The sequence below is a fragment of the Copadichromis virginalis genome, linkage group LG20 (assembly GCF_057382275.1).
Source record: "Copadichromis virginalis isolate Kocher_CV1m ecotype Utaka linkage group LG20, C_Virginalis_male_GT1.1, whole genome shotgun sequence".
Classification (NCBI taxonomy): Eukaryota; Metazoa; Chordata; class Actinopteri; order Cichliformes; family Cichlidae; genus Copadichromis; species Copadichromis virginalis.
Genome location: NC_140637.1, coordinates 23,969,096 through 23,994,409, shown reverse-complemented (window position 1 = coordinate 23,994,409; position 25,314 = coordinate 23,969,096). Strand labels below are relative to the sequence as shown.

Below are 25,314 nucleotides of genomic sequence, written 5' to 3'. Positions count from 1 at the left end.
AGGGATATGGGTTTAAGGTAGCCAGGTCTCGCATACAAAGGCTAGCTGAATGGCAGGTGAGCGTTTTACAGGTGCTTCAGTGTACGGCACACACCTGACATGCAGGCTGAGCAGCAGGCGCCATCTTTACGTGCATTTCTACCAAACTCACTGCATCAATTATCTACTGAATATCTACTGAGTGCTTCCCCAGACTGTGCCCCAACACAGACAAGGTATAAAGTTAAGATGTTGTGTACAGCATGGACGCTTTATTGCTCATTGAACTATTTTGCCTTTAAGCTGTTAGCTAGTAATGTAGCTGGCTAGCTTTATGGCAATGCTTACATAAAGTGATGCTTTTAGTCTGATGCTGCTGATGTTAACTGACGGATTTAAGATGAGACGATAATGTTAACTTTCAGGCGGTAGCTTGTGCCAGGGCAAACTTTATGAAGGAGTCCTAATTAAACAAACAATAACAAGAGTCCCAAAATTACAGGCCTGAGGAGTAAAAGTTTCTTTTCTTTTTTACCTTTCTGTGAGTTCGGTTGGGGTTGAAAGCCTGATTTTTTGCTTAAAGTCTTGAGGCTAACCTGTGCTGCACATTTATTATTAGTTAATGCAGGTGGTTGTGGTTTGATAACAAAATGAAGCATGCTGAGAAAGAGTTGGAGTTTACAGTAGAAATGAAAGCAAGGAAGAAAGCTTACATACTTGCTGTAGCAGCCAGTAGCCAGCCTAAATAAAGAGGGGGGGTTGGTGCAGACACATATCTTTCCATGGTGTAGATAATCACAATAAGACAATATTTTAAATGAGAATTTCAAATAATGCATATGATGTCTCAGTCTCCACAGAGATGGCCAGCATTTACACTGCACATGTCTTTTTAAAGCGAATACTTTCTCAGTCTATAAATGGATCAATTTTACCTTAGTTATATAACGCCAGTGCACAACAACAGTCATTTCAAGCCACTTTACATTGTAAGGTTAAATTCCCTAGTATAAGAGGGATTTAATATGATCAATATGATTTATTAATCATTGTTAGAAGCTGGAAGAAAGGCCAGAATTTTAGCCCTTAGTTGACCATTCGACCAAATATTTCCATAAATTACTGCAACTGTATAATTTCCATTACCTCCTGTTATTCATTTTTTAAAATTCAGATTGCTTTTATTTGTTTTTCTTGCCTCTGTTAACCCACCTGTGCTCTTTCATAGCCATTTCTGTTGTTATCTAGTGATGCCAGGTTATGTGGTCATTTGAGTGTCTTTTAAAACACTAAATGCACTGCAATGCAATGCACCTATAACATAGTTTGCTCAGTCGCATTGTCACAAAGGCACTGCTGATGCATCTTATGCATTTGGTGTGCTCTTTGTTTTAAGGATCTTCGGTGGTACGGCGCATTAAGCTATGGTGTTTCTGTCTCACTGTCAGCTGACGGGAATGATGAATTTCTCAACCTGACATCTTCGTGGAGGACAAAAACAAGTAAGAGATGAAAGGCTACATTACTACACGTGTTTTTCAGTTCCACTCAGTTGCCCATTAGTGTTGTATAACCACATACATGTTAGCTGACAGCCGGAGGTATCAGTGATTAATAGCATGCATGTGACTCGGACGAGGCAGCAGTTTTGAACAGGTTGTGCGTATGTGGTTGAGCGTTCCTCGCCATATTTCAGCACTGTCAAAAAATCATTGACATGTTCCATCCAATTCAAAGAATGTTTAACTGTTTTAAAGCGCTTGATGGGAAAGCAAGCCATGTGTGACTTGTAATTACCCCCTGTTCAAAGTTTAGACGTGTTTTGAAAGAAAACATTGTGGTTAATATTTCCCCACTTAATTGGTAATGAGTGCTTTTTTACAGCTTTTGCAAGATTTTGTTTGTCAGAGGGGTTCGCAGTGTACTAAGATTAGGTTTATGATTAGAAATGTGATGATGTTACTATTTTACCTATTTACTGTGTGGCTTGACCAAAAATTGGGAAATACATTCTTGTTTGTTATTTGAGTCTGTTAAGATTTTTCTCAGTAAATGTTCTTAAACATTAACAATTTCATGATACTTACACAGTTAAAAAGTTTAATCCGCTTAGAGGTTGATGCTCATTGCTGTCATTACCTTGATAATAAGGCTATTTAAAAAAGGGAACGCTTCTATAGTTGGTGCATTTAAAAAGAGTGCAACATAAGATGGTAATTAGTGCACTTGTGCAGAGAGATAGGAATTTTTGCAATCATGTGCAAAATCTTGAAGAATAATCTGTTAAACTACTAGCACCTATTTTATCTGACCATATTCATTAGAAGAAATAACATGTTCTGGGATATATGTATGCGATTATCTCTCTGAATATTTTTTATAGCATCAGAGGCTTTATTTCCAAGCAGCTGTATGCATGGGCGAAAAAAAGAAGCCTTCAAGCACAGGAGGAATTTTTACATTTGGGAGGGAGGATGCAATCAGTAGCGTGGGACTTGCAGAGGCCTCCTCGGGTGACAAATTGAAAGTGTCTCGGTCTAGTTTATAGCCCTGATCAGGTCAAACGAAAAATATTGGAGGTCTGGGTGAGGAGACAGGCCCGCCTGGTGCAGATAAATGGACTGATCATTTCTTATTGAGAAACAATTCCTAAAAGGTAGTTTACTGTGTGACTGGCGAAGCGGCGAGCGGAGAGCAGAACACGCACCCACTGCTCCCTCCCTGACCCTTCCTCCACTGCCGGAATTAAATGGATAGAGAGAACGCGTGTTTCTGATGGCACTCCTCCGCCAGAGAGACACTCCATTTGTTATGAAGTAGGGGTTCTGATGAAGTGCAGGGAGCTCCTTTTTCTTTTTTCCTCCTTTTTTCATCCTTCCTTTCTCAGGCACTACAAGGCCGGCCTTCAGTCTGCTTCACATGAAATGGATGGAAGGAGCCGATTGAATTTTACACTCCCCTGGTCATGATTAATGTGTTTGGTGAGGACTGTCTTGGCAGTGAAACGGCTTTACCACTAGCTGGTGCTCAAGCTCCTTCATGGCTGTAGTCTGATAAGTTTGCACAGTGGTACTGTAGGGGTGGGGGGAGGCTGTTAAAGCGGGGCAGTTTTGTTGAAGAAACTGGTCTTCACATAGCCAGCAACCCTTTTAACTCATCTCCCCTTGTGTTAATAGAAAATCTCTTGCCTACGCTCGCTTGTTATTACTTCACGGTCAGTTTCTCAGTGTGCTCTCTAACCCGTGTTACTTGGCAGGCCATGCTATAAATGCCAGTTTATCACTTAACCTTCTGTGAAAAGGTGGGGGGAACTAATGAAAGATGCCAGGTGATGTTAGCAGACACCTTAACAGATGCTGTAAGCTTACTTATTCAAACTTCATGCATGGATGTGAAATGGGACCACTTTTTTTTACAGTGCAACATTTGACTTTGAACATTTCTTTAGCTTGTAATGGTAACAGCCAAGGTTCAAATTAAATTGTTAATTTTATGTTATGCATATTCAATTCCAAAGCAAGTAGAGCCCTAATTTAAAGGCACAAACTTCATGACACACCCAAAGCAGTATTTCCCGAGCACACGCATCCTCTGGATGTTTTCAAGCACACCTGTTTTTTTTGGCTCAAGAAGTTGAGTATGAGGCATCGTGATAGTTCAACAAACGATAAGAAGCATCTCCTTGGAAATTGCCTGAAAAGTACAAAGCGACACAACAACAACTCATCAGAAAGTTTTTCAGCATCATCTGGTCTGATTTATGTGGTATTTGCACATGACTGTCCACTGTGAGATAAAACACAGTGGGTAGTAGTTAATTATGGCACTGCACTTCTCAAATCAGAGGATGCAGATTTAACACTATACTCTGCATCAACAAAAGTACTGGGACAGCGGCACATTACAGGAGCTGCTCAGCCATGGAAACCCATGGCTGAGCTAGTTAGTTTTAATATTACTCTTATTATTCTTTCTGGGTCACAAAATAAACGTTTAACATATTTTCAGGCGAGAATGTAGCTGTGTAAACTTCAAATATCTGCTCAGTTTATCAAGACTACATATTTTCAAAAGCGCTCCGACGTTTTCGGAGACGTCTGTTACCCACTAGCTTGTTAGCTAGCCGGGGGCAAGGCTCACTAGAGCCCGTGAGAACACCGGACTCCCGGCAAATAGTTTTCAAACCCACCGCCATTTTTCGCTACTCAGGTTAAACATATATAAGTCACTTAGATAACTTAAAAATGTTATCGTTTGGCTTTTTTCAGTATTTTATTTGTTCCTGAGTAAATCGGTTTGGCTGAGATTAAAGTTATAGTTTTTACACAGCTGAATAAACATCAAGCAGACAGCTGATTATCAGAAGTGTGAGATGCTCCAGAATATACTCCGGTGTCCTGTTATATTTTAGATAGCAAGGAGCAGACAGCTGAGTTTATTAAACTTCACCGAAACAATCTGCAAACTTCATTAAAATTTAATAAACTATCATCTTGTCTTTATTTTTAGTTAGCACATACCTTAAACACTTAAAGCTGTAAGCTAATGATAGTTATATACAGTGGGGCAAAAAAGTATTTAGTCAGCCACCGATTGTGCAAGTTCCCCCACTTAAAATGATGACAGAGGTCAGTAATTTGCACCAGAGGTACACTTCAACTGTGAGAGACAGAATGTGAAAAAAAAAATCCATGAATCCACATGGTAGGATTTGTAAAGAATTTATTCGTAAATCAGGGTGGAAAATAAGTATTTGGTCAATAACAAAAATACAACTCAATACTTTGTAACATAACCTTTGTTGGCAATAACAGAGGTCAAACGTTTACTATAGGTCTTTACCAGGTTTGCACACACAGTAGCTGGTATTTTGGCCCATTCCTCCATGCAGATCTTCTCGAGAGCAGTGATGTTTTGGGGCTGTCGCCGAGCAACACGGACTTTCAACTCCCGCCACAGATTTTCTATGGGGTTGAGGTCTGGAGACTGGCTAGGCCACTCCAGGACTTTCAAATGCTTCTTACGGAGCCACTCCTTTGTTGCCCGGGCGGTGTGTTTTGGATCATTGTCATGTTGGAAGACCCAGCCTCGTTTCATCTTCAAAGTTCTCACTGATGGAAGGAGGTTTTGGCTCAAAATCTCACGATACATGGCCCCATTCATTCTGTCCTTAACACGGATCAGTCGTCCTGTCCCCTTGGCAGAAAAACAGCCCCATAGCATGATGTTTCCACCCCCATGCTTCACAGTAGGTATGGTGTTCTTGGGATGCAACTCAGTATTCTTCTTCCTCCAAACACGACGAGTTGAGTTTATACCAAAAAGTTCTACTTTGGTTTCATCTGACCACATGACATTCTCCCAATCCTCTGCTGTATCATCCATGTGCTCTCTGGCAAACTTCAGACGGGCCTGGACATGCACTGGCTTCAGCAGCGGAACACGTCTGGCACTGCGGGATTTGATTCCCTGCCGTTGTAGTGTGTTACTGATGGTGACCTTTGTTACTTTGGTCCCAGCTCTCTGCAGGTCATTCACCAGGTCCCCCCGTGTGGTTCTGGGATCTTTGCTCACCGTTCTCATGATCATTTTGACCCCACGGGATGAGATCTTGCGTGGAGCCCCAGATCGAGGGAGATTATCAGTGGTCTTGTATGTCTTCCATTTTCTGATGATTGCGCCCACAGTTGATTTTTCCACATCAAGCTGCTTGCCTATTGTAGATTCACTCTTCCCAGTCTGATGCAGGTCTACAATACTTTTCCTGGTGTCCTTCGAAAGCTCTTTGGTCTTGGCCATGGCGGAGTTTGGAGTCTGACTGTTTGAGGCTGTGGACAGGTGTCTTTTATACAGATGATGAGTTCAAACAGGTGCCATTCATACAGGTAACGAGTGGGGGACAGAAAAGCTTCTTACAGAAGACGTTACAGGTCTGTGAGAGCCAGAGATTTTCCTTGTTTGAGGTGACCAAATACTTATTTTCCACCCTAATTTACGAATAAATTCTTTACAAATCCTACCATGTGGATTCATGGATTTTTTTTTCACATTCTGTCTCTCACAGTTGAAGTGTACCTCTGGTGCAAATTACTGACCTCTCTCATCATTTTAAGTGGGGGAACTTGCACAATCGGTGGCTGACTAAATACTTTTTTGCCCCACTGTAAGAGCAGATGCTGCTGGTGCAATAAGCTGTACGTTTTTGTGTTCAATGGATGATCTGATTAGTCGACTAATCGCAAAAATAATCGGTGACTAGTCGACTATCAAAATAATTGCTTGTGGCACTGTTTTTTCCCAGCTAGAAGGTCCTGAATTGTAATCCATTACCTGGCCGGGGCCTTTCTATGTGGAGTTTGCATGTTTTCCCTGTGTCTTTGTGGGTTTTCTACAAGGTACTCCAACTTCCTCCCACAGTCCAAAAACATGCAGTTTGTGGGTTTAGGTTATCCTGAATTGGCCATAAGTGTGAGTGTGACCGGTTGTCTGTCTCTCTGTGTTGGCCCTGTGACAGGCTAGCGACCTGGACAGGGTCTACCCTGCCTCTTGCCCTGTGGGCAGCTGGGAGAGACTCAAGTGGCTCTGGGACCTTGAATTGGATAAGCTGAAGAAAGTGGATGGATTTATTTTGTTAGAAATCACCAAAGCACCTGCAGATTAATGTGAGATGGGGATTAGCTTCTGGTTAAAGTCCAAGACACATTTTGCACCAAAATGCCACTTTGCGCCTCCTACCTGTTTTCACCTTCGCTTCAAAGCTGTGCACGGTGTGGTTGGCATCCAACTGCTACACAGTTATTTTAAGTTCATGATGTTACCAAATTGGTGGTGTTCTGCTTGCACTGTTTATTGCATTTTAAATATCACCTTGAATAATAAAGAGATCATTCATCCTGTTTGTGTATCTAATGATTGTGTATCCAAAATCTGTGATCACATATCCAACCCTGTATTTGAGTAACATGAATTTTGTAATTTTCAAAAGTCATTATGTTTGTAAGTCCAATCAACCTCAGCTTATTTCTCTTTTGTTATAAGGAACAGTTTGTAAATGTGTAAAGTAGTAAACAACTCAGGTAATCACAAGAATGTGTTTTTACAGGACACAAACTTTAAATAAACATAGTTTTACTAAGATAAGATTATTTTATTATCCTTTGAATTAGAAAATGAACCCAGAATTATAATCTGGAGACAACAAGATAGATATCTTCAAAGTATCTGGTGATAAGAGACCCATATTTAATGGCATTAATGGCAGCAAGGCTGGAAGGAGTGGACTGGATTTACAGAAGTGCCTTAGATGAGAGATCAATAAAGAGGTAACTGAGTGGATAAGCCAGACTAAGCAGGAATAGGAGCAGGTTTAATTTTGCATAAATAATGTACAGTGTGAGAAGAGAGAGGGCAATAGAGGTTGGACAGCCAGATTGTGGGTCAGTCCTCCATTTTTATGATATGTCTCCTCCAGTATTCAGGTGCAGTTTATTTCATTTTATCTTGTTTGTTCATCAGTGCTGTTCATCTGTTTCTGAATTAATTTCACCTTCTGCTGTACACACATGTAATCTGTTTATAGAGTTATAGCCAATAGAAACCCAGTAAGTGGATTTTATGTTGCCCTACTGGAACTCCCAGAGATTTCTCCTCCATCGTCCAAGCCCTGCTTCGATCATCAGGACTTCAGTGGATGATGGATGGAGCTGTCTCCCTCCAGGTTGTCTTAGCATCTGTTGCATGGTGCTCACTGTATCCTGCATGGTTAATGCTTGCATGCACACAGATAGACCTCTACCACTGTTTGTGTGTGGGCCGTTTGGTGGGTAATGATGTAAAATGAGAAACACAAACCTACCTTTCAGCACCACATAGAAATGGTTTGAAATTACTGTGATCTTACATAATGATATAATGATGTACGCTTTTACAAGCTCTCTAAAGGAGATGATCCACCCTCTTGAACCTCAGCTAACTCTTAACAAAATGGGTTTCTGTGGCTGAAATAGTCTAAAGGTGGTTAGCTGACCAGTTTCAACTAAAGGTATGGAGGTTGGGGGGAGAAGATAACTGAAGATAAAAACAATAGGAGAGTGACGAAGGAAGGGATGGCTGAATGAGGGAGAAATCAATAGGAAATCAGTGTTTGGGGAAGGCCTGTCGTTTATCAGGTGACACGGTTAAACAGCGTTAAGGCACTAAAAGTGAAAAATAAGGGCCATCCCCAAGCTGGTATTGATCACAGCGGAATGGGGCGGCAGAAGGCCGAAGCCACTAATAAAATAAGACGTATCTGAGTGGGAATCAGCCAGGGATCGATGGGCTTGGTGATCAAGGCCAAAAACATCTTCACTGGGATTTAAGCTCGTTCTGCTCTCTTGTGCCCCCGTTATACACCTCAGTGTGAGCAAAGGATGATGTGATAGAAGCGGTGGGGTCACTAAGAGGCTCTTCAGACGGGGCTCACCTATTCAGTAAGAAATTGTAGTACAGAGTGGAGTGAAGGTGTCGATTATTTGAGACAACTAGACAGAAGAAGGGAGAGAACGTCTCTCTTGACCTCACCAAACGCTATGTAGAAGGTAGATGTAGCCAGCAGGATGTCGCTGGCTTTGATACCTGGTTTAACTCTATCTGATGAGACACACGTCTTTATTTTTAATGATTAATTTTAATTACCTACAAGTGTACATCAAGATCTTAAGAATGATCCGACAGGATACATTTCAACACAACCTGGACTATTCAACTTAGCCCTTTCTATGGACTGTAAATCATTTATCCCTGTTTAAACTGTTTAATTTACACAGATTTAAAAAATGGCTAACCCTAATATGTGTTTCAAAGTATCGTGAATATTAAAAAATAATTTGTCATTCTGGGATCATTGAGTAATAGCAGACTTGTTTTTAATCAAACACAAAAAGAGCCAACACACAAAGCTTTATATACTTCACAAAGATTACTTTTTAGGTTTGCCTCATCAGCTCTTATTGGTGCTCTGCTGTCAATAACAATGACAATCCTGCAACATCTTTCATTCTCTTCTTGTCTTTATCTTCATCACCCTCATTTCAAAGCAGCTGTGTTGGTGTCATCATGCCAGAGGTTTTGTCTCAAAATGGGGCCATAACAAAGAGGAAAAAAAAAGAAAAAATCAGTTGTTGTGGCTGTTTAACATCTGGGTGTGAACATTTAGCAAGTGCAGCAAAGCCTGGAAAAGGAGGGTTTTTAGTATTATTACAGTTTCTTACTTTGGCACACTTTGGCATTAGAGGGGTGTTGCAAATAGAGAGAAGAGCGCTATATGGAACATAGTTTCTTACTCCCTCTTTTTCATGCTCTTGGTCTTCAATTTTTGCAGACCAAGGATCATCTGGAGAGGATAGGGTAGCAAAGATGCAGTTAAGTTGAAGCCCATGGAAGCCTTTGTGTCTGTTTAGTTCTTCATAAGCAGACACTAGTGAATCCAAGTGTTCCAAATGTGAATGAGGACCACATGTTTTTATGTTCTGAACCCCGTTTGCTTTCTCTACTCAGTATAACGTCTGGCACATTAAAATGTGTAGAAACTATTGGCCAGCTGCTCTGTTCACTGCTCAAAATGAAGTCTTTTAGTATTTTCTTGTACATGCAGCTGTGGTATTCACGTTATTTATAATGCAGAAAGAAATTTCCTGTGATGGGGATAAATTCCAATAATAATTTAGAGTCACCAGGGGGTATGACAAAAGTTTTGTGAGGTTACATGAGCTGTAAAAGACTTAAGAAAGCCAAGCTGCTGAATGAACAGTGACCACTATCAGTGTTAGTGAGGAACACATTTTTCTTCTCCTCTTTCAGCTCTATGTTTAACAAATCCTACAAGTGAGAGGCAACCAGAGGAGCGCAGTGTGACAAATAGCAGCAGATCATGCAGAAAATGTGCAATGCTAAACATCGGTTACTACACATGGGAGAAAATGTGTGTTTGTGCAGTGTTTGCTGTCCAAGGAGTTCTGGTAGCAAAGTGGGGGAAAAAAAAAACAGGATCGCTCTCACAGCTGGGGACTTGGAATTGAATACATGGCTTCATTTTCACAGCTTAAAAAAATTATGTTGAGGAGGGCAGAAAATCTTGCTGGGGTTTTGAGTTTCTTTTGATGTGTCCTGATGACGATTATGAAATCCAATAAAAACTAATTAGGAAATTAGGAGGTAGATCAATAAGGTTTGCTCTGGTGGAGCATGCTGTGTGCATGTGTACGTGTGCGCATGTGTGTGTGTATGCGTGGCGGTCATTTTTTGTCGACCCCCTTCTGCCCAGTAAGTGTGTTGCAGCTCTGACTTGGCCAAAGCAATTGTTACTGATACTCCTCTGTGGATTCAGCCTGCCCTACGCTCATATGGCTGTAATTTATATTTTGTTGACTGCCGGTTTCTTCGGCCGTGTGTAATCAGATTCTGTGAGTTCTCATTTTTGCTAATTCCACCCTTCTAATGTTACAACTAATGTACCCTGAAACCTCTTTATTGCACTTTATTGCTCCAGCATTGCTTTACTTACTCAATTTATTTATTTAGAGTTGGTTTGACCACCCACAAAAACAAGTGACGTAGTGGTGGTGCATTGACAGGAATGTGATGGAGAGTTGTATGAGGTTTCTGTCTTGCCCTTGCCTTGACAGATGAATCGGTGTGTTCGGGTTTTGTATAGAAAACAATTTGATCTTGAATTTTACACTTTCAACACTTTGAAAAAAGTTTAACAGTCATGAAATGAATCTGTTTATAGGATAGCCTTCCAAACTAACCATCATTTGAGAAGAGTAACCAAGACCATGAATACAACTCAGTTTGTATTGGCGTTGGAGCGGGGGTTTAGTTTTGGGGTATGTGGTTAGCTGTGTAGGTTCAACTCATAGGCCTGTAGGAAAATAAATGAGTTGCCAGGCCAGGGCAAGATGGTCACAGGGTGTATTGGACAGTACCAGCTCCTTTCTGCTTCCCTCTCTGACACCCCAGTCCTCTCCTTGGCCCTACTTGCCGCCCACCTTTCAGTATGGAAACAGGCCCTTATTTAGCGGCCGGACTCGTCCGTGTCCGCGGCTGGCTATTTGTCCTTGTCTAATTATGGCTGCTGGCTGCTGCCCGCGTGCACATGACTAATGGAGGGGCTGGGAACGGGGAGGGGGTGAGGCTGGGTGCAGGGAGGAGGCAGTGGGGGAAGAGGAAGCAGTGGACGAGCAGACCGGCCGCTGGTGATTTGTGGATCAGGCACTCTGTCATTGCCCTGGACCCATTTGTCTTCAAGAGCAGTCGGGAAGAAGAGGGGTGGAGATGGAGGGGATGGTGAGGGTGAGGGGGCGGTGTTGGTGGTGGGGCTCCAGGGCAGAAAATGGTTTACAATGACTCCCATTTTCAAGCACTTTCATCCTTGGCCGTAGCAGTCTGCATGGTTTGCCAGGAGATGGGATGGAATGGGCGGCTGACGTGATGTAGGATATGACAGAAACCTTGACAACTCACTGCTGCTATTTCTTTTTAGGGGTTTAGCTTGATGGCCACCCTCCCTCTCCCCTGAGAGCAAGCCTTATCTGTTTTCTCCCTGTCATGTGGCGAGAGCAGAGGCTCTGTGGATTCAATCCTCTGCTGCCTGCACTCAAACTTAGAAACTAGCTGTACCACAACATGCCTGACTATGCACACACATTGCGCACACCATAGGCCTTGTCTTACATATTTTTTAAGATGATCCTGAGATGATCCAGAGAAATTAAATAGTGCTTTTTAAAATTCCTATTTGGTGGTAATTAGGTATGTTTGTAGTAAAGTAATTTTTAGGTGGATTTTGTACCAGGCTCTCATTCTCTGCTGGCTTTTTTTTTTATTTTTTTTTTTAACACATTTCCCTCCAGTTATGTGGAGGTAGCTGAAGGCACCTGCGTCCCTTTCCTCCTGGAGTCCTTATTATCCCGAGCTTAGGTTTCTTCTGCTGCTCAGACAAGAAAGAGCAGCAGCAGGGCAGGAACTACTAACTCTGTATTGATTTTATACAGTTTTTTATCTGCCCCCCTTTTGCTTTTTCTCCTGGTCTTTTTAAGTAAATAAACACAAGATTTGTCATGTTTGTCCAGGGAGAAGAGGGGGTCGATGGAGGGGATAGGGGTGGTGGAGAGGAGCCAGGTCCAAGCCTCGCACTAGGTCAGCCATGATTAATTCTGCCATCTCATGGATGGAGGCATTCGGGTAAGATTGTTGAAGGGTGCCTGTGGAGCCTCTCTCTGACCTCCCTTGCTCCTGTCCCTCCCCTAACGCTCCTGGGCAGCCCTGGTCCTAAATCACCGACTGTCAGTGTGTTGGCAGAACAATGGTGCAGGGTCTTCTGTTCCATCTCAGGCTCCAGCCGACTGGACACGGTTTCCTCCATCGTTAGTGTGAGTTCGTAGCCTCTCTGGTCCTTCCTGGCCCCTGAGCCCCACAGGACCCACAGGAGGAAAGGGCTTAAGCTTTGCCTGGCTGTCTGATATGTTATTGGGCCTGCAGACTGCTGGTGTGGTTCTATATGCAGATTATTGTAGTGTAGTCATGAAGTCTGATTTAGAGTGTTTTATTTATCTGCTTGTATAAGTACTTTTTGAAAACTTTTTGACTGGTCATCAGTAAGCAGTTAGAAATTGTGTCAAGGTGACTTTGGGCTCTTAGAAACCAATATAGTTTCTTTCTTCTTCTTTTTTTAACAGGCTAAAGGTTAATTTGCAGTTGCATTCTTAAACGCATGAATTGAATTATATCTGTTACTTTTAACCTTTTCCCTCAGTTGTTTTCTCAGACTTTTTGATTTGTCCTCCTCGATTTACTGTTTAAAGTCAAGAGTCTCGGGTCAATCTATCAAATCTTCTAACTGAGGGTCGATCAATATGTCAGCAGCCCAGCACACCCTCAGCAGTTATGATGATGTCCGTGGTCCTGCGCTTGGCTCGGCTGCTGTTACTGCCGCTACAGCGCGCTGAGCAGGGGATCGAACCCAGCCTGTCAGGGGGCCTGACGGAAAGCATGAATCACCATTACTGGAGCTGCTGTTTGCTTCCCCAGTGGAGAAGTGCAAACTCTGATGCACTGCAAGGAGTGTACTGTTCTTGACCACACACACTCACACACAGACAGATTGTTTGTACCAAGAATAGTATTCATATACAGGAATCTAAAGGAGAATTAAACAGGAAAACACCCCCCCTCCCACACACACACACACACACACACACACACACACACACACACACACACACACACACAAAACTAAATGTGCACACTTTATCACGCAATTAAGTGTCAGTTGGTATTTGACCCATTAGCTCCTGGAACCTGATCCAGCCTGCTCACCACCTCTGGACTTGTTATCCTGGTGTGAGCTCAGTTCAGTGGGCCTGGAAGGGTTCCGGTTACCCCTCTAATCTCATTGAAACGCTTTAGCCACGGCCAGCGGATGCCTGCATGTCCGACAAACAGCCCTCACACTAATAGCACCATGCTTTGTGTTTATGGTTTACGTGTGTATGTTCAGGCACACACATATAACAATATGGATCTGTTACTTAATAGTGAGCACAGGACGGGAGAGTATGATGTTGAAAAATTATTTGTGTGCGTGTGTATGGATACACAGCATGTTTGTGTGTAGAAATAATATTCTAGTTTACAGGATGCAATTCCCCTTAATATGCCCATCCTAATGTAATTTGGCGTCTATGGAGTGTCTGTGAGCCGGGCCGGGCTGGTGTGTATTTCTGCTGACTGCTCCTATTTTGTGTTTATATGGATGAGTGGCTCTCTGGGAGAGCATTATGCATCCTTTTCAGCATTTAAAGATTATGTGCACGTTGGCGGCAGAAGCATTATACAAACAAGGAAATATGTCTTTGATTAAAATATCTTTTATCTCTTTATTGATTAAAAGGCTTAGTTTGATAATAGAATTCTCTGCCCCTCCCCCCTGGGCTCTTCGTTTCATTTTTGTGCTCTCAGTTTTATCAGTTACCCCTCTGTGGTTGTGAAAAAAAAGATATATTTAATTTTAAGTTTTTCAACAAACCAAATCAAGTTGTCAGCCAGTCAAATTGAAAGGTCAGTTTTTGACCTCTGTTACAGGATAATTATCACTTTGTGAATTAATTGTCTGTTTTGCAAATTTATGTGTTTCATTTTATCTATGCAATTAAAAAAACAACTGTGCCACCCCAGGAGCCAGGGATGGGACCAAAAGCACTTTACTTGTTGTCAAATGCAGTGAAAAAGTATTTGCCCCCTTCCTGATTTCTTAGTTTTTGCATATTCGTTACACTTACATGTTTTAGATCATCAGTGATATTTTAATATTAGACAAAGATCAATCAAGTTGATATAAAATGCAGTTTTTAAATGCTGATTTCATTCTGAAAAGATTCATATGTGTCTTTCATTGTCCTGCTGCATAATCTAGGTGTGCTCAACTGATGGCCCGACATTCTCCTGCAGGATTTTTTGGTAGAGAGCAGAATTTATGATTCAATTAATTCTACTGGTATGATGTTCTTTTTATGAAATGTTTTGATGGTTTTATGCCACGTGTAATGGGACTTATAAAAAGTTCAGGTTTTGTCTTGTGACTCTTGTGAAGCCTGGAGAACTATTCATGAAAACTATTACAAGAGAAACAAGAAAGTGCAACCAAGTTTTGCTACTATAGTTTTGCTGAAGAATAAAGGTGGTCACACAGAATATTGACAGAGTGTGGTTCAAGACTGTTGTACAGTGCTGTAGTCATATTTCAGATATATATTTCATTCATTCTGACTCAGTAAATCCAACTTCCTAACACATTTTGTCTGCTTCCAGTTGTAGTGATACATTAATTATTTACTAATGGACTTAGTTGCTCAAATTGATTTCTTCCACTAGCATATGCACCTTGTAAGTGGAAAAAAGTTGTTAAAAAAAGCCCACTTGATTTCCTGGGAAAGGTCACACGTGGCAGCTGAGCTGACAGACACATTGACACAAACACAGGGAACATCTTGTCTACAATGGCTGTATATTCTCCAGCTCTGTTAGCGGTTGACATCAGGGTCACATCATCTGTCTGTACCTCATTAGTCAGGTCAGGAAAGGCTGAGAGCTCAGATCATGTCTTTAAGACCCAGCATGTTTACCTGTGTCCCTGTGAACACCGTACTGTCAAGTTTCTTGTCTTTGTGCCGAAGAGCGCCAGCAGAGTCAAAACGCGATTCAGTTGTGTGTGTTTGGGTGTGTGTGTGTGAGACTGTCTTGCGTGCTTGATGGGAAGAGACTGAGCTGAGGCTGAATGAGAACAGATGGAGATGTGCTCTTTAATTAACCCTGCGGAATCACAGGGCTGAAAACAGGCCTCGGTCCGTGAATAACATCCAGCACATCCAGGGTGTTGTAAGGTGCAGTGTTAGTGTATATGACTTGTGTGTGTGCGTATGGAGTCTGCTATGGAGTAGCCGGAGCATCGACCCATTCCCCCATCCCCCTTCCCTAGAGCGGGGCGTTTTATTTCTCATTAGCGGGCAGCAAACTGCTGGGGGATGAAATTTGCTAACAGGAATTAAAAGTGCATTAACACATCTGAGAGATTCATTTCTGCTAATAGTTTTATTAGTGCTCTGACCTTTCAGTTCATTAGAGGACTGCTGGAGAAGGGAGGGGTGGAGAGGGGAAGAAAAGGGTGGATAAGAGGGTCTTAGGGCTCATTGTACTTGGGTAGACCTTTGGAAGTAGATTCAATCACAAAACGACCATAATGGTGGCAAATTACTGGACTTGGAGATCTTTTTTTGATTTGTTGGCTGTAATTGCCTATTTAAAGACATTTATACTGTTGCCTTTCACGTTCCCTTTGAAAAAAGTGTGGTCCTTTGTCACCTTTCATGAGATTATGATGGTTCCAAAGGCCCCCCCCCCCAAGCACCAGCTCTAAGATACTGCCTGCTCAGTCTCGGTGGCCTGGTGCTCACCTCCCTCCAGTCAATTACCAGAATTTAACACAATGTTTTTCAGGTCTGTTAGCGCTTGAGTGTATCACTTATCCAGCCGGTTAATTGTTTATGAACTGTGCCCTCCCCTTCTCTGAAATGAAGTGAGGGAACCAAGAAGGGAGCAGTGTGACAAGAATGGCATTTGTCTGAGAGGAATAGGTCAGAGTAATCAACAGTGCTGTGAATATAAAGTTGACCAATCAAGTAAAACAGTCGCTAACAGCGTCCCCTCTATTTGTCATAGATAGGGCGATAATGTTTGAATTTACCTCGCCAAGGAAAGCAGCTAAGAGGAAATTAATGTTGTTTTCTTTCTGTTTTATTGGAAAGCAAGTGAGGCAAGTTACAGTGCAATTTGCTTCTCCCTGTTCTCTATAATTAGCACCTTACAGAAATGAAATAACATTGACGAGAAGGTCAATAATCCTGATCTATAGTGAAATTAATCCTGCTATCGACACAACAAGCAAACAATACAATTAAGAGCAGAGGGAGGAGAGAGTGCGGAAAAGAAGAAAGAAGGAAAGGAGCAGGTCTGAGGAATAGGATGTTTTTATCTCCTGGGTTCACTGTGCAGAAATCCTGTGAAGGTTTCTAATTAATTCATCCATTGTTAATGAAGGCAAAGCAAGGAACCAGAGATTATACACAAGGAGAGGAAGGAACACAATTAGTGATACCAGCTTAATGATTGCTTTTTTAACTTGCTGTTGTTTTTCCTCTTGTACTTAGTTGACTTGCTGGGGTGCTTTTATTGCATATTTTCAAATCAGCGTAACCTCTGCCACGTGCCACCACGATAAGGTAAAGTTCAGTGTCATGTGAAATTCACTAATGTTTTAACAGCCTATGCCATTAAAAACCACCAATTGATTATTGTTTTTAAATACTGCACAGACTTGTGGAGACGAGCTGAGCTGCATGTCTGCAGGCATTATCAAGGATCCTTGTTTAGTTATTATTGCTATAAGCTTGTTAAACAGCATGAAGCACCAAATTATATTCTCTCTGTATGTTGGTGCTTAATTGTCTCATGTTATATCCAGATGCGAAAGAAAGCTTTAATGATTTTTTCCGTTTTGTGCCCTCTGATTGCCCAACTTCCCTTCCGAACAGTCTAATATTTAATCCACCCTGGTTTCAGATTCAGAAGACTTTATTTATCCCCAAGGGGCAATTAAGAGACTGACCTTGTCGACCATACATACAATACACAAACATCACATTGGGGAGACAGGTCAGGCTAGGTAGCTGGCCGGTCAGCTGCACGAGCAGCGACCTGGAACCGAACAATGGAAAAATGCACAACATCAGGAAGGACAAGGAGAAAAAAGAACTCCCCCCAGACTGAGCTCCAACAGGGAGATCAGTTTGAACAGAAAAAAAACACCTCAGCGCATAGCACATGAAAACTCTTAATCCACCATAGAAACACATGACAAGCAACAGGGATGGGTAAAAGGTGAGAGACAGCCAGTGTAGACAGCGCATCCGGGCCTGCAGCATATGCGCCGGTCCCCTTTGATCCACTGGTGTCCTTTTATTGTGCAGTACTTGCTCAATCAATTCTTAAAACTTAATTTCAACATTGCTTTTGAATTAATCAAGTACACGTTTTTGTTTCCTCAGTCATGTGTCGTCTGCCCATTTTCAACATTATCTGTTTGGTGCACAAAGTATTTCAGTGTTTATTGGCTAAATATAGGCAATCACTGTGTCCTAGTGTAAACAGGAGTCCATTATTTAGAGCGTCTGAGCTTGGATTCTAATTTAGAGGTTTCTTCAGTCATCATAAGCACACGGTTAGCAAAGCCTATTAGTCTGAACTCTGTCCTGCCTTAAAGACAATGTTTCACGACCTCCTCTGTACCTTTAATGATAGGTTTTGACACCTCAGGGTATATTAATAAAGACGTGATTTAACGACCATTAGAATAGTTTCCAGATTTTTCCGAGGCTAGCTGCATCGACAGGCACCATCATTGACTTCCGACAGCTGACTATTTTTCCTATGATCGGGTCTGGAATATGATAGAAATCCTACGTTTGTGAGAAGGGCTTCAAGGGTTACCACTAGTAGGATTTCAAGGGGTTAAAAGACACCTTTTATAATATTGTTTAATTAGCCATGTGCCGTACTACTCATCTTCCTGTTCTCACCGATCCGTTAGCACACAGTAGACGTCTCAGATTCACAAGCAGCATTCCTCACACAGTCTGCAAAAAAACCTTACCGGGAAGCCCTGCCCTGTCAGCCCCCAGCAGATCATCCAGTGCCACTGATGGAAGGGACCTGGTGCTGTTTCCAGCTGAATAGTTTTATCTGGCGTTGGCCTGGCCTGGGGATCTGGAGAGGAGCACAGGGCAAGCATGGTGGGCTGCCCGAACGATGGTGCATCTGCGCGTCAGAGGGTGAAGAAGGATTGCCTTTCAAGAATTACGAGCCATTAAATCAGAGCCTGGAAATCTCAAGGTTCCCCAAGACTGCTGCACAAGGAATCTGGGCTCGAGAAATATTGTTTATGGTTTAAAAGGCCTGGCGATGGATTTATAAAAGAAACATTCATCATTGCAGGAAAACGGAACAAAACATTCCGGAAATAAATACTCACTCTATAGGTATACTTGTCACCCAGACAGCACAATAACAAGTGAATTGGGAAGGAGATCCTTCATTTGCTGGCAGTTGGCCCCCAAAACATGCTCTGTATGTGTGTGTCTGTGAGGGGGGGACTGTGTATGTGTGGTCACACAGTGATTGGTTTGAATGTGAGAATATCTTAATGATGAAGCATATCAGTATTTTTCATCAAGTCCCCCTTGTGCTTAATTTGCATATGAAAGACGAATACTTCACTGTTATAAATGGGTTATGTAAACCACAAAGTTTTATAAGGATTTGTACTGTGAATTTTTTATATACTCAGTGTAAAGAATCAACCTTTATTTTTTTTTAACATTTCCCACTTGAACTGTCTATTTAGGTAAGACCTCCACTAGACATAATTAATGTTATTGATTGTCTCTGGCTAATCCGTCCCTGGAAAAGAAAAATATGGCTTTAGTGAAGTAGCACTTAACAGGAAGGTGATGGGTTTTTGTGCAGTGGTGTGACCTTGAGACAGTATGAGAAATCTATGCTTTGGTCTCAGTGCTGTCTAGTGCCCTGAACAGGAGGTGCATTTAAGGTTTTCGGTAAAATTTAATTTGTAATACTTGTTTAATAACGCATCAGATGATCTAGTCCTCCCTCTTTTAGGGGTTTTCTATTTGAGCTATAGCTCATACAAAGTGTTTAAATGACCCAATAATCTACAGTCTGTGAAATACACTGGGGCTCTACAGCACAAACATCGCAAGCAACTTATATGTGAAAGGCGGGAGCAACTTCATGCATTGGGTTGATGGTTAAAATGACTAACAACAGGTTTTATCTTAGTAATCATTTAATAATTTAACTTCATGACAGGCCAAAATTAAGCAGATTTTAATTATTTAAAATTATTTACATTTTTTTAACATAAAGTATGGGTGTACTATTTGTGCCCCAAATAAACGTCTCTCAGCTTTGTAATCAATGGGAGGTCATGTGATCGATCATGACTTTAGGTATTTTCAGTACACTGGAAATTAAAGTGTGGAACATTATACGTTGTCTGTATTTACACTATGCAATATATTGAGCACCTTTGCAAACATATTTCTTTGACGCTGTATGTGAAGCTGTTCAACTTTGAGGTTATAGCTAGAAGTGTGAAGTGGACTTAATCTCCTCAAGGCCTACAAATTTTAGCTGGATTGTCTGGTTGTTAGCATTTTAAAATTTACTCTTGAATTTCAAACTTTACTCTGGAAGCTTTTAAAAGTCAACAAATTAGATTAAATCAGGTTTGGAGGGATCACACTAAATTTCTGATTTAAATAATGGATTCAGAATGGATAAAACTTTTCGAAGCCTTCACTATGTTTCTTATTTGGTCAGAGGTTTTTTAGTGCATCTTATTTTCACAAATAACTGAGCAAAAATATACAGATTAAGATAATATTTTATAAAATGTTCCCAATTTCACAGACAATGTTTTTCTGATTAATTGTATGAAAGAAGAAACTTAAAAGGTCCTTAAATATGCTTGATTAAAAATTATTTAGTATTTTAAAGCTGTAAATTTTACATATTTAAAAAAAAACAATGCTTAAATCGCACTTGTCACTTTCTTTGCACGAGGGTTGCCATCTTCAAATCTCTGTTTCCACAAAGATAGCCCCCACCACTCTCCCAGTCATTATAAAGGTGTTGCTGTTGTGATTGGTTGGATTTACACACTTGTCCTCTGTGCAAACATGTTCAAAGATCCCCCGAGGGATAGCGTGATCTGTGTCTGGGCTTTCTTGAAGCTATTGATTGATGAATCTGTAAGATTATGTGTATTGACTGATATTGATAAAAGAGGATTTGACCAGCGCCATGCTCTTTCACATAACTTATTCTCTTGGGAATTTGTGATTGGGAGACAGTCTTTACGTATTGAAAATGAGAGCGGGGAAAGAAAACGAGCTAAAGAACAGATGGCAGTGATGAAGTGGTATTACTGGAAAAAGAAATGTGGGAGAATTCGCCATTTGATCTAGCCATGTAAGTGTGTGGTGTAATATTCCCTTACAATCACATTGGTGTGGCGATAAGTATATAAAAGCTTATGTAAATGTGAAAGCATTACGTACACATATACGTCTGTGTTTTTCTTACCCAGGAATACTATGTGCTGACAGTCGGTGGGTAGACATGTATACATGTGTGCCTGAGTGTGTCTGCGTGTTGATGGATGGGCCGGCAGGGCAAGGCCGCGGATAAGAGTGCAAACAAACTGGGTAATAAATGAGAGCGACAGAGCAGCAGTGATGGGGCCCACTCCCAAGCTCCTGATGCATGCCGACCAGCACTGGCAGCCATTTGTATTAGAAAAATGAGGAAGCTGTCACAGGGATGAAGAGACAGTGTTCATCCTAAAGTGAAAAAAGGTCTCTCTCTCTTTCTCCCTGTGTTCCGTTTTCGCTTCCTTTGCCTCGTCTTGATTTCACACACACGCAAACACATTTGTACTGTGGATTTGAGCTCAGCAGGGGAGTAATCAGGGCGAGGTAGGGTGCTAATGTAGGCCATAATGAGTTGAGCTCTCAGTGACACATCACACACCACTAGCTCTGTTAACACAGTGGTGGGAAGCACAGTGGTAGAGCTGCTAGTACCACACAGACACACATGCAGACACAAATGCAGGTGTAACTGCGAGCCTGGTGACACCTGGGACAATAACTTCAGAACAAAACCAATATAAGGGAAAGAAATAAAGGAGTGGAGGATCACAGATGCGTTGTAGTGGATAATGCTGAAATAGGTGGCAGAGGTGACTAGTATGTTTCTGAAGCTGCACTATTATTTCCATAATTTGAGTACTGTAATAACTGTAACTAAGTAGTATTATAGAGCACCATTTGGACCATGCACACTATTAGAATCATGACCATACAATAGAATATAGTTACACAACTGATAAATTCAAACAAACTTTGTTGCTTTGGAAATTGGACTTGCTAAAGGTCAGTTTTAGCGCTTTAAAGCTTGCAGTGGAGCCTTCTTGGAGCATGGTAAGCTTCTCAGAGAAGAAGTGGAGTCAGGAAAACCACGTTTCAGGACAAACTCTGTGTGCGTCTATTCGTGTTTGCAGTTGGTTTGTTATTTGCGTTTGTGCTAAATCTGGGTGCACAATCCTTCACGGCTGTGACGGCCAGTGTTCTCTGTGCCACCCAGACACCATAAGTACAGCCTGGCACCACAATGAGGGCAGGCTGCATGCGCTTGCCTTATTTATTTATTTGAGTCTTCATATGTGTGTGTGTGTATGTGTATTTCAGTGCATCCCAGCATACGGGTACAGCTGGGGGGATGAAGAATTTGGGCCTACACCTGCATGGGGATAATTAATGTGGATGGAGTGGTACCAACATAAATCAGTGCCTCTTGCAGCCTCAACAGGACTTTTCTGTTTAGGGTCAAAATCTTCTCACGCTGCACTGGATTAATCACGCCCGCAAGCGAAGACGAGGTGGTACGGATGCAAACTGTATTTTGTGTGTGTGTGTGTTAGCGAGTCTGTCTTTTTTGTGTGTCTCTCCTCCTTCATGAAGGAGGAGAAGCTGTAGGGCTATTTTTTCCCCTCTACACCTTCATCCTCAGCATTGTAATCTCTTAGAGGACAAACAAACAGCAGAATGTCATAATTTTCACAGCTGTATAATTAGCCCCACCCTCCTCTCTACAGTGATGAATAGGTGAACCTTTTGTTTGCATTTGTCATGCAGCGGTGGCATTGTCACAGATGTGAGATGCAGAGGTGCAGGAGGTCAATGCATGCGGGGATGGGTGTGGATGCCGGCTCGTGATGAGATGTTTCTCATTCCGCTCTGCACATATATTTGGACTCTCTAGTCAAGACATCCTGGTGTTTTACAGATCAGAGCTTATCTGTGCCTCTTCCTGCTATCACTGACAGCAGCCCTGCTGTTCTAGTCCGCAGCAGATCTACATCCTACTCTGTCCACTCCTATCTCCTGGACTGATAGCCTCTGATTGATCTCATCACCTCCCTCATCTATTATTCATGCCACCTTTCATGTCCTGATGGAGGAAGGGCAAAAAGTGGAAAGGAGATACTACCTGTTTGCTGGCATGTCTGTTTCAGAGGAAGAAGCCTACACACAATTAGTTAAAAAAGTTGATTTTTCCCCCCTTTTGTCTTCACTTCTAACTCTATTCCCGAACATGTGTTCATAGATCTGCCCTACTGGACTGATCAGTATAATGGAATGGAATAGCTTTGAGATTGACGCCCCATGGGGGTACACAGAGATGGGCACTGGGACAGAGAGACGTGTACTTACGGCTGTTTGGGAAGGAAATTAATGGTGCATTTTTTGTTTTTATAATGTGATTTAATGATGCAATTCGTCTAATAAAAAGAACATTTTTTAACATTCACACGTTCATTTACGCATTCCCTCCTTCACAGAGGGGAAACCCAGTGGGCCACTACAAACATCTCACTCCTCTCACCCACTCAGAGCGCTGCAGGCCTTTATATTGCATGGTGATGGATGATTTCAGTTTGGCATTTTTCACCACCGCGCACCATCCAAATACTCCCCCCCTCCTCATTTGAGTGCATAAAGAGGCCATCCTATATTCACAAAGCCGACATCTAATGCATATTGAGTGTGTTTTGTAAAGGATCATTTGATTGTCTTGTAAATGAAGCTTTGCCTCTCAGCTGCTAATTTAGCCACATTCCATCTCATTAGAGAGGAGAAGGAGAACAAACAACAAAGGCATTCGCCGAGAAATGAACCCTTCTTTGACTTCAAGCTGCCATCGCGGCTGCTGTAGTGCCAACAGTTTGAATAATCTTGCGCTAACAGAAGAAGCAGGAGGGCTACAGTGAAACCTCAGAGTGACTGGCTCCTTCTCTACTTTTGCTCTTACTCCATTTACCCCTCCAACTTTCCACCCTGGACCTCTGTCTGTTTAGAGGATGTGCAAGTGTATCTGGTTTCCTGAAGCATTTAGCATCTTAGCCACAAAACACGGACAGGAAGCCCACTCTATTCACAATGTATCAATTGCTCTGAACAACACTCCTCTTACCTCCACCTCCCTTCAATCTGCAGCTGGCTCAGCAGACACTTCTCACATACCTTCACGTGCAGCGACTCGAGCTCAAATTTGCAGTAGCGCAAAAGGATTTTTTTCTCTCTCCTGTAATGTTAACAACGGTGCATATACAGTAACCAAACCAAACTTCATCAGCATTAACACCTCGAGCTAAATGGACAAGTATTCCTGTGTTCACACAAACACACTCGGGGAGAATCTGACCTTGGCAGCAGTTAGTCCGGGAGTTCATCCTCCGGCCAAGCTGGCAAGTCAAATGCTTCTGGCAGCCAAGACAGTGGCCTCAGCCACTGCAAGGCTGCTGTCATCTGTTATGCAGCATGATACACAGTGGGACGGTTGCAGATAATGAGCAGAGAGGAGACAAATAAAGTTTTAAACTATAAGAAGGGTCTGATTTTTTTCTTTAAATTGTTGTATGTGTGAGTAAAAATGCAGGTGTGTGGGCAGGGCCATTTCTTGCACGCTAGCAAAAGTGTGTGCACATGATGTATACATATAGAAGTGTGCACGTGCATACGTGTGTGTGACGGAGCAGAAATAAGCGCCTGAGGTGATGCCTTTCAAAGGCACTTTAGAAATTAAAGCAGTGCCACTGTTCTGTAATGGGGCTTAAATGATCCAGAAAACACAAGATATATTGAGCATTTAATGAAACACACAGCACACTCCTTAATTATGCTCACTGCTTCACCAAATTGTCTGCCAAACCTGCGTTTATGCCTTGCATATACATACAAAAACACACAGGCGGGTTTTTTTCATGCATTTATTTGCATTTGGGGAAAAAAATTCTTTGATTTTAATTGTTGTTTTCTTAAGCGTATTTCCCTTTGGATATATACATTTAAAGATATGCACAGATTCTGGTTTAGAAGAAGTTTGATAGTCAGCCCTGATTATAAAATTTGGAAGAAATTAATTTTGTAGCAAAGAAATTCACTGAATAACTTGTTTATGAGTGGCCTTTTGAAGTCATTTAGGGTGGCACACGACCTACTTTAATCTTAAAATCTACCTTCTCTATGGGTTCTGGTGTAAAGAGCAGAGAAGCAGTCACTCTGTTCCTCATTGTCTGCGAATGTCCTTTGTGGTTTGGCCATACATTAATAATGTAAAGGTAATGATCTCTAGACTAAAGGCCCTGTCCTGTCTTGTCTCCCCCTCTCTCCCTCCCTCCTCCTTCGCTCGCTCTCTCTCTCTCTGTGACCCTTCCCCCGTTTGTCTGTAGACCAGCCAGAGGAAGGACGTTGTAGCGGGCCGGCCAGAAGGGGCAGCGACTGTTAGTTGTAGAGGGTGAGTCACAGAAACGGAGGAATTCCTGTGCTGTTGGAACATCGAGGGCATGGTTTTGCCTCATTGATTACTTGAGGAAAAGTGGAAGGAAGCAAAGAATCATTCTGAGAAAACATCTCTTCTCATCCTCTCCCCTCGCCCTTTTCCTTTGCTTCTAAAGTTTGGTCTTACAGGATGATGGATGAGGAGCTTGCACTGTGGCCTCCGATGTCCTCTCGTCTTCCTCCCTCCTTATCCTCCTCCTCTTCCTCCTTCAGACACACGCTGACTTCAATGCACAGTGTTAGCCAATGATGGATG

The 25,314-nt window shown here is 42.0% G+C and overlaps 1 long non-coding RNA gene across 1 annotated transcript; it reads left to right on the top strand.

Annotated features, from left to right (window-relative positions):
- The first annotated feature begins 87 nt into the window (after positions 1 to 87).
- Positions 88 to 24,987, top strand: LOC146684854 (uncharacterized). The gene is made up of 3 exons (XR_014917184.1): positions 88 to 215; positions 1,376 to 1,481; positions 24,950 to 24,987. It is a non-coding gene; the product is annotated as an uncharacterized LOC146684854 (long non-coding RNA).
- The last annotated feature ends 327 nt before the right edge of the window (positions 24,988 to 25,314 follow it).